This window comes from Choloepus didactylus, chromosome X, assembly GCF_015220235.1.
Source record: "Choloepus didactylus isolate mChoDid1 chromosome X, mChoDid1.pri, whole genome shotgun sequence".
Taxonomy (NCBI): Eukaryota; Metazoa; Chordata; class Mammalia; order Pilosa; family Megalonychidae; genus Choloepus; species Choloepus didactylus.
Window position 1 is genome coordinate 27,571,837 of NC_051334.1, and position 11,665 is coordinate 27,583,501.

The 11,665-nt window shown below is 37.6% G+C and overlaps 1 pseudogene; it reads right to left on the bottom strand.

Annotated features, from left to right (window-relative positions):
* Window positions 1–6,356: 6,356 nt before the first annotated feature.
* Window positions 6,357–7,094, bottom strand: LOC119523143 (annotated as a pseudogene).
* Window positions 7,095–11,665: the final 4,571 nt, after the last annotated feature.

Genomic DNA, 11,665 nt, shown 5'->3' on the forward strand with positions numbered 1-11,665 from the left:
AGCTAAGAGAGGACCTGCAGATGCTTAGAGAGAAACGTCCTGGGAGAAAGAAGCCAGGATGCACAGAGGCTGCGAGAGAGGAGCTAAGACAGAAGCCCATTTTGGACATTTTGGAGAAAGCCATTTTGAAACACAACCTGGGAGCAAAGGACCAGCAGACCCCAGCCACATGCCTTCCCAGCTGACAGGCGTGTTCCAGACGCCATCAGCCTCCCTTCAGTGAAGGTATCCTCTTGTTGATGCACTTTAATGGCCTTGGGACTGTAAATTTGTAACATAATAAATCCCTTTATAAAAGCCAATCCATTTCTGGTATTTTGCTTAACAGCAGCAGATAGTTCAGAGGAAAAGAGATGATGGTTTGGATTAAGGCAGTAAGGATGGAGAAGAATAAGTGGATGTGGGAAAAAATTAAGGAATTGGGTCTGGTTAAATATAGATGGCAAAGTGAGTCAGGGGGAGGCACCCAGCTTGGCTTGGGTTCTGTGGTGGGATGTCACGAACTTAAGAGGAGAATCAAGTGCCCAAAGAGGAAATTTCACTGACTCCACAAGAAATGGCAATGGAAAATCTTGGGATTGTGGAGTTACCAAAACCAGAGTGAAGAATGTAGTGTAAAAGAATAAAGAAGAAATGAAGATTTGCAGGCACATCACGGAGTAATTTTAGCAGAAGTCTGCTGGTGAAGGCATGGAGAATGATGGAATTGTAGCTAGAGAGAAATATGAAGTCCAAGATTTAATTGGGTTTTGCTTTTGCCCTTTAATATGGCAGAGACTTGATTATACTTTTAATCAAAATTAGTTAGGATGTTTTCTGCTACACTTAATGGAATATTGAACCAAGAATTGCTTAGACAATAAGATTTGTTTTTCTTGCATAGGAAAAAGACCAAGGATTGATTAGCCCAGAGTTTGTTCAGTAGCTCAATGATGTCATCAAGGTACCCAGGCTTTCCATCATTCCCAGATACCATTCCTCAATGCGCCCTCCATGTCTTTACATCATGGTTGCATGATGGCTATTGCAGCTCCAAACATCGTTGACCTCACAGGCAACATCCAAAACAAGGAGAAAGAGTATCTGAACATTTTGAGCCTTTATCATGCAGGAATGGCAAAAACAGCCAAAAAAAAAAAAAAAAAAAAAGGAGGGAAGTCTAGGTCATTGGATAGGCAGCCAATAATGTCTGCCACATATTCTGAGAGAGGAATGAGCTTATAGAAAGATTGAATATATATATATATTTTTTTATCTTCATTTTATTGAGATATATTCACATACCACGCAGTCATACAAAACAAATCGTACATTCGATTGTTAACAGTACCATTACATAGTTGTACATTCATCACCTAAATCAATCCCTGACACCTTCATTAGCACACACACAAAAATAACAAGAATAATAATTAGAGTGAAAAAGAGCAATTGAAGTAAAAAAGAACACTGGGTACCTTTGTCTGTTTGTTTCCTTCCCCTATTTTTCTACTCATCCATCCATAAACTAGACAAAGTGGAGTGTGGTCCTTATGGCTTTCCCAATCCCATTGTCACCCCTCATAAGCTACATTTTTATACAACTGTCTTCGAGATTCATGGGTTCTGGGTTGTAGTTTGATAGTTACAGGTATCCACCACCAGCTACCCCAATTCTTTAGAACCTAAAAAGGGTTGTCTAAAGTGTGCGTAAGAGTGCCCACCAGAGTGACCTCTCGGCTCCTTTTGGATTCTCTCTGCCACTGAAGCTTATTTCATTTCCTTTCACATCCCCCTTTTGGTCAAGAAGATGTTCTCCGTCCCACGATGCCAGGTCTACATTCCTCCCCGGGAGTCATATTCCACGTTGCCAGGGAGATTCACTCCCCTGGGTGTCCGATCCCATGTAGGGGGGAGGGCAGTGATTTCACCTTTCAAGTTGGCTTAGCCAGAGAGAGAGGGCCACATCTGAGCAACAAAGAGGCATTCGGGAGGAGGCTCTTAGGCACAACCATAGGGAGGCCTAGCCTCTCCTTTGCAGCAACCGTCTTCCCAAGGGTAAAACCTATGGTAGAGGGCTCAACCCATCAAACCACCAGTCCCCTATGTCTGTGGTCACGTTAGCAACCATCGAGGTGGGGTAGCCCAATACCCCTGCATTCTCCACAGGCTCCTCAAGGGGGCACTACATCTTTTTTTTTTCCTTGTGTTTTTTTTTTTTTAACTTTCCCTTCTTTTTTAAATCAACTGTATGAAAAAATAGTTAAAAAGAAAACAAACATACAATAAAAGAACATTTCAAAGAGACCATAACAAGGGAGTAAGAAAAAGACAACTAACCTAAGATAACTGCTTAACTTCCAACATGTTCCTACTTTACCCCAAGAAAGTTACCTAATATAGCAACATTTCTGTGAACTTGTTCCTACTATATCCATCAGAAATTAACAGACCATAGTCATTCCTGGGCATCCCCAGAACGTTAAATAGCTTATCTGTTCTGAATATATATTTGAGAAAGGGTAATTGTAGATTTATATCTCAGAAGAGAGGGGCTGGGATTCTATGTATATTCTAGAGCACTGGTGAAGGAACATATCGTCTTTTGAAACTAGGTGGAAATAAAGGAAAATTAATGAAGATGTATGAGTTAGTAGGGCTGAGGGTAGGAAGCTGAGGGTGCTTTTACTTGAGATGACCAAGTAGGGAAACAGAGAGGGAAATTAATTCTCTTTTGTGAAAGTCTTGGGCAGTAGCTGTAAGCCAACTGCCTTGAATGCAGCCCCAGACAAGTACTATGCAATACAGACTTATCTCAGTCCCTCTGAATAAGTCTCACTCAACCCTCAGGGCAACTGCCAGGCATCCTTCCTTGTCCTACTTCCAAACAGGGCACCAATGTAAGACAAACTCCCTCAATAACTGAATTACAATGTTGGGACATGTCTATAACACAAGAATATAACCAGGAGAAAAACATGAATACATTACTGCTTTTTTCAGAAAATCCACTTTTCATCTGCCCCTTTTTAATGAGACAGGAAGTAAAATTATAAATTTTATTTTGTAGTATGAGTTGTATGAGGTAAAAAAAAATATTTGGGAGAGTGCAAGTAATTAACTCAGCTAAAATCTTCTGAATTTTCCATTACAAAATTCTATATTAGTTTTATTCTGCTACCCAGAAGATTTCTGGTGTACTTCTCCTTTTCTTTCATTGGTTGGGGTCAGTTAATATTTGAAAAAGTTGATATTAGTTTATGTACACTACAGTATGATATAAAACTGGAAAAATTAGAAAATCTATTATGCATAATAATGCAGCAAACCAGTTCTATCACTCTAATATTTGTGAAGAATTACATGTTTAATATTACTTTCCCCTTCTAAAGATAGAACTTATCAACTGAGAAATATTTTTTCTTTATATAGAAATGTTGAATTATAAAGACTTTTAGAATAAAAAACAAATGCTTTGAAATCATTCCCAGGTGTTTCACATTTTTCCATGACTATATCATTACCACAGGCTAATATATTTATTATCTATAATATGCTTTCAATGGGGGATTTATGCTTCATTCAAATGATAGTTTTTTTCTTAAGAAAAAATTGATGCAGCTAGAGACTTAAAATGAACCTAACTGAGAGTATCACTTAAATTATAGAAGCCCGATGGCGGGGGGGGAGTCCAAGTGCCCATGTATTAAGGGTTCAGAATAATGGGTCTCTTACTCTTTTAGAGCTGGTTTTGGGAATTAAGCACAGTAATGTAGGAGTAAAGCTCCTTAGTTAATTTGTAGTCTGACTAATTGTTTCTTGGTATTATGAGTTCAACGCTTCGATGAATAGGAAAACAGCCAAATGTTTTTCAGAAACAACTTGCTTACAGCATTTAGAGCATTTATTGTGGAAGGGTCCTTGCAAACTAATGAACAGAATAAGATTTTTGACATCCAGCAATTTGAAGATGGTCAGTGCAAATTTACCACATCAATCCTTTTCCTATTAGTGGTAGTTGAAGCCTCATCTCTATTGAAAAATTTGCAGAGATATTGATGACTTTTTAAGGAGGATACAATCGGATATTTAATATTTACAACTATATAGTTGGGATAATATCTACTCTACTTTAAATAATTTAATTTGCATCCAATATAGCTAAAAGTACTAGACAACTATAGCTATCATGTCTTTTCGAAACAGGAAAATTAGAATAGGAGCAATTTGTGTTTTCTGAGAATAACTAGAGAAACAGAATTCTCAGATTTTCTAATTCAGTGTGATCTCATCATTTCAAAAGCTTATCATTCTCAGGTTATAAGACTTTACATGATTGAGAATCATTATCTTCATGGTTAAATGAAGATACATGTAACTCTAATAAGAAAGTCATTTTGAGGGGTTTTTTTTTCTCCTTTTCCAATGGTGGCAATACATTTCCATGGAGCCGTTGTTAGAGTCTTGACTTACTCCAAATTAAAGAGCCATTTGTGGGGTTAGTGATATAATCAGTTGCTACATACAAGGTTTTTCTATATATGGAGATAACTAGAGACCTTGTGGTTGACTTTTAGGTTAGGTGAATTTTTCAGACTGTTGGAAGAATGGAGATATGCTCTTTTATTTTTAAGAATATACAGGGATGACAAGAAAAACAGACACCATCTCAGAGCCAGGAATGAAACAAACTGAAGCCTTCTTTAGGAAGATCATTCAGAATTCAAGGCTGATTCAGAGCCTGGGGCGTCTTTTTTTTAGTGCAATTTTATTGTGAAATTTAACGTATATACATAACAGTGATAACTTTCAAAGTACGATTTAACAAGTAGTTAGCAAATTTCAAAGAGTATCATGGGTCACAGTTCCACAACTTCAGCTATTTCCATTATTGTAAAATATAACATACATACTGAAAAGTGTTAACTTTCGACATACAGCTCAACAAGCAGTTATTTAGGTAATTTCAAAAACTGTTATGGGTTACATTTTCACAGTTTAAGTTCTTTCCTTATTATGCAATATAGGGTGTATACAGAAAGGTGAAGACCCTCAAAGCACAATTCAACAAGTAGCTGTAGAGCACATTTCAAAGGATGTTATAGGGTACAGTTCCACCATGTCATTTACCTCCTTCCAGCTATTCCAACACCCCAGCATCCAAAAATATATATATATATTTATATAAAGTTTCAATATTCATAGACCTTTGTTCAATCTTACCTTGTTTGTTGCTACCCCTTCCTCTCACATAATCTTTTTCTCCATCTTCAGGGGTGTCTAGGCAGTGAGCACCCCAACTTGTTCATATTGAAATGGGGTGTCAACAGTATGTGGGAGGTGGCTGCATCTGATTGTTGATCTTAAAGAGGCTGTTGCCCCTGGATTTTAGCACTGGTCTGGCATAGGAACACTCTGGTGGATTTAAGTTTCTGAAAGATAAAACTTAGCGAGTGAATCTTTTATAGAATCTCAGGTAGGGACCTAGGTATTTGGGGACTACTTTTGGTAAGGGCATGGCATACTGTGGCCATTTGGGATGTCTAGCTGGAGCTTGCATAAGAAAAACCTCCAGGATAGCCTCTTGACTCTGTTTGGGATCTCTCAGCCACTGTGACCTCAGCTTGTTACCTTTCTTTTTTCCCCCTTTTGGTCAAGTTTGCATTATCAGTCCCTCGCTGCCAGAGCCAGGCTCATTCCTGGGCATCGTGCTGGGACGCCTTTTTTTTTAATTTCCTTTTTTTTTTAAGCAAATGACAAAGACCCAGTTTACCAGCTTTACTTTTTATAAACCTAAGCTTAACATTACATATTTAAACAATCGTCAAAACTTACTAAGTTGCCAGCATTCATGCCAGACTAGAAAACATCCTTAGTTTATATTAAACCAGAAATTGTATCACCATTAATGTATTAATATCTTTCACTACTAAATACTGAGAAAAAATGAAATTATTTTTGTAGAAGATTCATCCTGGCAATGTTAACTTCACAGCAGACTGAAACTACTTGGCTCACATTTCAAACAAAATGGAAAGAGCAAGATCCATGCTGGTGTTAGTGTATAATTTTGTCCTAGTACTACTAAAGAATCACGGCTCACCTTGGATTAAGTTTAATAAAAAAGCAAAGTGCATACAGAAATTTACAGCAATTTTGAAGACAAAAAGAAAAAATGGTCCTATTAATGTGGTCCCAACAATAAACTCAAAAGTCTATGACAAATAGGTGCTCTGATGAGCTGTTTATAAATACTTTAGATTAGGTACAGTTATACTGAAAGTAGAGTTCATTTGAAATCTTCAAAAAAATGTTCCTGTTAATCCTCAAATGTTGCTTGTTCTAGTTTAACATTTCTGTTAAATGTGTGCGTTGAATTACTTGTTATCCAAGTGTAGTGGCTGCTCCTTACCGTTTATTGTTAAGGACTTTAACTGGCCATCTTCCTCAAATTCTACTCTTTCTTGACCATTCTCAGTAATCCTCTTTGTAGTTATTTTTCTGCCATTAACTATTTTAGTAGAAGTTGATATAGATTTGAAGTTGCCCATCCTACTACCACCAAAGGATACTGAAGAAAATGAAGTAAGGCCCCCATTACCCAGGGAATCAAATGAAGTAAATCCTGTATCGAAAGAAGAAAATCCACCTCCAAAAGATGGAAATCCACTGAAGGCAGAGATAAAAGATCCTGTGTCCCTGTTACTGACTCCACAGAGGCCTCTTTGATTTCCAAAAAACTCCTCAAATAGGTCTTCAAAGAAGTCAAAATAAAATGGGTCCCTTCCACCAAAAAATTCCCTGAAGACATCATCTGGATTACGGAATGTTAAACCGAACTCAAATGGACTGTCAAAATGACTTCCACCTCCACCACCACCATTTAATCCTTCTTTGCCATATTTGTCATAGATGTCCCGTTTTTTAGCATCTGATAACACCTCATATGCCTCAGCTACTGTTTGAATTTTCTCTCTGCTTCTTCTTTATTCTCAGGATTTTTATCAGGGTGCCACTTCAGTGCCAATTTATGGTATGCCTTTTTAATATCCTCAGGTGAGGCATGTCTCTGCACGCCTAGAACTTCATAGTAATCCACCATGTTTTAACAGATTGTTAGAATAAGTCCCGAGGAGTTGGCAACCAGCGATAGGAAGGAGGAGAGGCTGGGTGGTGGGCCTGTGGTCTCCTCTCAGCTCCATCATGGCTGGTGCTGGTGGAGGCGGTGGCAGTGATTCCTTGCACTTTCCTTTCTCTCCTGGGACCCCTTTTGACTGCTCTGCAGCAGGCCTCCAAGGCTCCCTACTCTAGTGATACCCCGTCATGGCGATTCAACTACTGCTCATGCACCTGCTTCTGCTCTCTCCACTCCTAGCTAACCCCTCTACTTCCTGTTCTACAGCATGGCAACTTCTGTCTCAGAGATTCTTACATTTTGTTCCACAGCTAACTCTGGCCTCTCTCTTTATGTCACACAATCAAGCCCTCACCAAAGAGTGATGATTCTGATAGTTACAACTAGTCACTCTCTCATATAAAATCATGTGTGAAATAAACCAGACACAAAAAGGCAAATATTGTATGAGGTCGCCAATATGGAATATTTAGAAGAAGCAAATTTCATAGAGACAAATAGTAGATTATAGGTGACCAGGGGCTGGGTTTGGGAAGGGAGAGGAAGTTATTGCCTAATGGGTACAGCATTTCTGTTTGAGGTGATGAAAAAGCTGAGGTAATGAATACTGGTGATGGGGGTACAATATTGGGAGTGTAATTAATACTCCTGGATTGTACACTTGAAAGTGGTTAAAATGAGATATTTTGAGTTTTATATATGTTGCTACAATAAATTTTTTAAAATCCATGCTTGACATAGAACTATTTCTGACTCTTCTGCTCTCTTAATACCAACCTTCATTCAATAAACTATGGAATGGGTAGATGATCAGCTTTCTGCAAAAGGATCTAGTTAGCAACAATGTCTGTGGTTGATAGCATCCTCTCCAAAAATATACTGTGGTAAAACACATTCAGTCTGGTTTTATACAATAACTAAGTTACAATTCCAGTTTCAAGATGTGATATAATCTCAAAACAAAGCCATTTGTCTACCATATCCTATATCTATAGACAATGTACTCTTGTTTGAAGCTTTCATGCTTCATTATTACCTAGATATTCTAGTAGCATTCTCTGTATAAAGTTTCAAATAAAATGCTGTTCAAGCATTTCTGCTTCTATTCAGGGTTTCCCCAATTAGATCAGCAAAAGACTAAAAAATATTTAAAATCAATTTAAAACATCCATCAGTATCTCATCTTCCCCTAGACAAAGACAATCATCAGTCTTTCAGTGGTTGAAAACATACTCTTCCCACCTTAGGAAGTTTTCTTCATAGGATGAATTGGTGCCTCTGTGTATAGCCAGATTAAGGATGAAAGGAGGAATCTCAAACCACAAATAACCATGTCAGCTGAATAGTCCAAATATAACTATGGCATGAACTTTGGCATATTTTTATCTAAAGTTATTTCTTGTTTTGTCTGCATTTTTTGTTTGGTTTTGAGGAGGTAGTGGTTAACAAATTATTTAAATGTGCTTTTTTGAATTAGTCATGCTTGTATGCTATATAGCATTTAAAAGGTATGAAAGGCTATACATAACAAGTAAGTCTACCATTATATTAATCAACTACTTCTTCAATAATGCGGTAAAACAACCCACCCCAGACCTTAGTGGCTTACGTCAATAAGCATTTCCCTCTCTCCCTCACAAGTCTACAAAATGGCAGGGACATCTCTGCTTCGGGTTGTAGACTGTGTGGGCTTGGCTCTAAGGCTTTGGGTCAAGTTCAGGATTAATCCACACATGTCTTTCTGGGGCCCAGGCTTACATTATATCTGCTACATTCTATTGCCAAAGCAAGTCACATGACCAAGACCTAGTCACTAGGTCAGGGAAATACAGTCTACCTTAAAGTGGAGAGGGCAGGGGAGGAAATATTTGCTGAACAATCATCTCAGCCACCTTATTCCCAATAACAGTTCCCCCTCTGGATATAAGCATTGTTATTCATTTCTTGTGTATTCATGCAGAGAAATTCTATGCAAATATAAGTATACTCAAAAATAAATAATGCTAATGGTATCATACTATACCCACTCTTTTATACCTTGCCCCCCATCCCACTTATTCAGAGGGACTGAGTTCTAGAGATAAGTCTGTACTGCACAGTACTTGTTTGGGGCTGCATTCAAGGCAGTATTCTATGTCAGTATATATATAGAGTTGCCTCCTTTCATTTTATGCAGCTGTATATTATTACATAAAATGGATGCACAATAATTTATTTAACAAGTGCTCCATTGGTGGGCATTTGCTTTGTTTCTAATCTTTTACCATTTTAATCAATACTGTAATGAATATCATTGTATATATTTGTGCAGATATCTGTAGAATATATTCCTAGAAGGGAAGTTGCTGGTTTCAATGGTCCTTGCATTTTCAGTTTTGATACACATTTCCAAATTTTCTTGCATAAAAGTTAGGCAGCTTAGCCTACGACCAGCAATATAAAGGGGTGCCTGATTACATACACTTTTTCCAACGTAAATTAAATCATTTTATCTTTACCAAGTCAGTAAGTTAGAAAATATCTCCTGTAATTTGAATTTGCATTTCACTCCTTATGAGTGAAGTTGACACACTTTCATACGTTAAAGAGCCATGTCTACTATACATGGCAGACTTCCCTGATCTACTTCATTTCACAGACCCTGCTGAACTGTTAGTGTTAGGTAACTATACTTGTATTGTACTACTTCATCCTCATGGTAGACCCCAACTTCTTCCTTCTGGTTAGGTGTGGGGACCTGAGATAAAATCTTATGAGGGCACATAGTAAGAGGCAGCCTCTGGTCTGCATTTGATGTCCCTAAATGAAATTGAAGACAATCAAGGACAGACATTTTATAAGTCTTTGACAATTATTTAAAGTGCTCAGTACAATGTTCTACAGAGCTGATAATCATTTTTGACTCTCTGAAACAGTATTAGCTCCCTCAGCTGATAAGCACAACAACCAAGCAACTCCTTTTGACCACAAGTCCAGAGCAACCTACAAATGCCTTGAACAACACATGACAAATCCCAGTAATCAATCTACCCACAGGGTTCACACGGTTAGAACCATAACACCAAGGACAATGAGAGAAGCACAGCAGGATTCAGCCTCCAAAAAAAAGTTACATTCCTGAGGGAAAGATTCTTCATAAATAAAAGTACTCAAACTATGAACCGACTAGGTATATTTAGTTAATTGTACTGTGACCCTCCCAGGTAATATCTCTTCTTAGGGAAAATTTTATAGACACATTAACATCTTTATTCACAAAAACTTGAAGTTACCCATTGAAGCACTAAATAAGAGCTGAGATCATGAACTTGAAAGACTCTGTCATAGCTGAAGTTATAGCAGAAGCTACTGTAGTAGATAAGAAAGTTAGACCATAACCAATTAAGTTTAACCTTTAATGCAATGACTGTAAAATTTACTATGACTCACTAGTGGCTGATTTAGAGATTAGGTTGTCAGTACCAAAATATGAAGTGTCTAATCTCTCCCAATATTAGAGCTACAGTATTCTAACCACTATGCAAATAGCTTCTGCAATTCACTGGGCACTCGTTATTGAATTTACCAAAACCTTGCTAGAATATTTCCTTTAAAGGGAATGTTACTTCTCTTTACAGAGGAACAGTCTTTAAATGGGAGTCTTTGTGACTGTGACAATTCTATCAAACCAAATTGGATAGGATATATAACAGTACTCCGTGATTCCAATGTGTTCAGTATTTCTCCTTAGTTCTTATTGCTGGTAAGGTTTGAAATCATTAAAATGGGTTAAATCTCCAGCAGACCTCCCTTAGAGACTTGGGGCCTTGGGTCGGTCTGAAATTCAAAGTCACTGCCTCTAAGTGTCACTTCTTTCCTCAAATAGTAAAGACCTAGCAGACCCAACAGAGCCTTCAGAACTTTTGCTTTTATTTTTTTAAAAACAATTAAAACTTAAAACAAAATCTCTGTATTCATATCAGGAATACATTTTTGGGATATACCAATTTAAATCAAAGTTTAAAGAATGTGGATCATTAGAAAATGCTGAAGCATCTTGCATTATGCTGCCTTTATTGTAAGTTGCCACCTGTCTTAATTTAGAATTAGATCAATCTTCTCCTCATTTCTGCAGTTCATTAAAGACTCTTCTCTTCTCACTCCAAATATTGTTATCACCTGCTGGTCCAGCTACTTGAGAGGAATGTATCAGAGCATGGTCCCAGAGAGGCATCAACTGTCTAATTAGATCAGCAACTATTTTTATGCTATGTCTCCTTGAGATGGTTCATATTCAAGATATTGTGCAGAATTACATCCAAATGAAAATGAACTGAACTCTAAGGCAAGAAAATGTGTTTACTCCATGCTTCCTCTCTCTCCCTTCCCATAATTCCAATTTCTATGACTAGTCGGTTCAATCAAAAGAGTAAAGACACAAGAAGGTAATATGTCACTTGATAGCCCCTATAAATCCTTATGGTAAATGGAGTTCCTTGAATTATCCATCTCTATGCAGTCTGCTTCAGCAAGGATCCAAGGCAAAAGTAGGATAATTTAGTCTATGGTCAG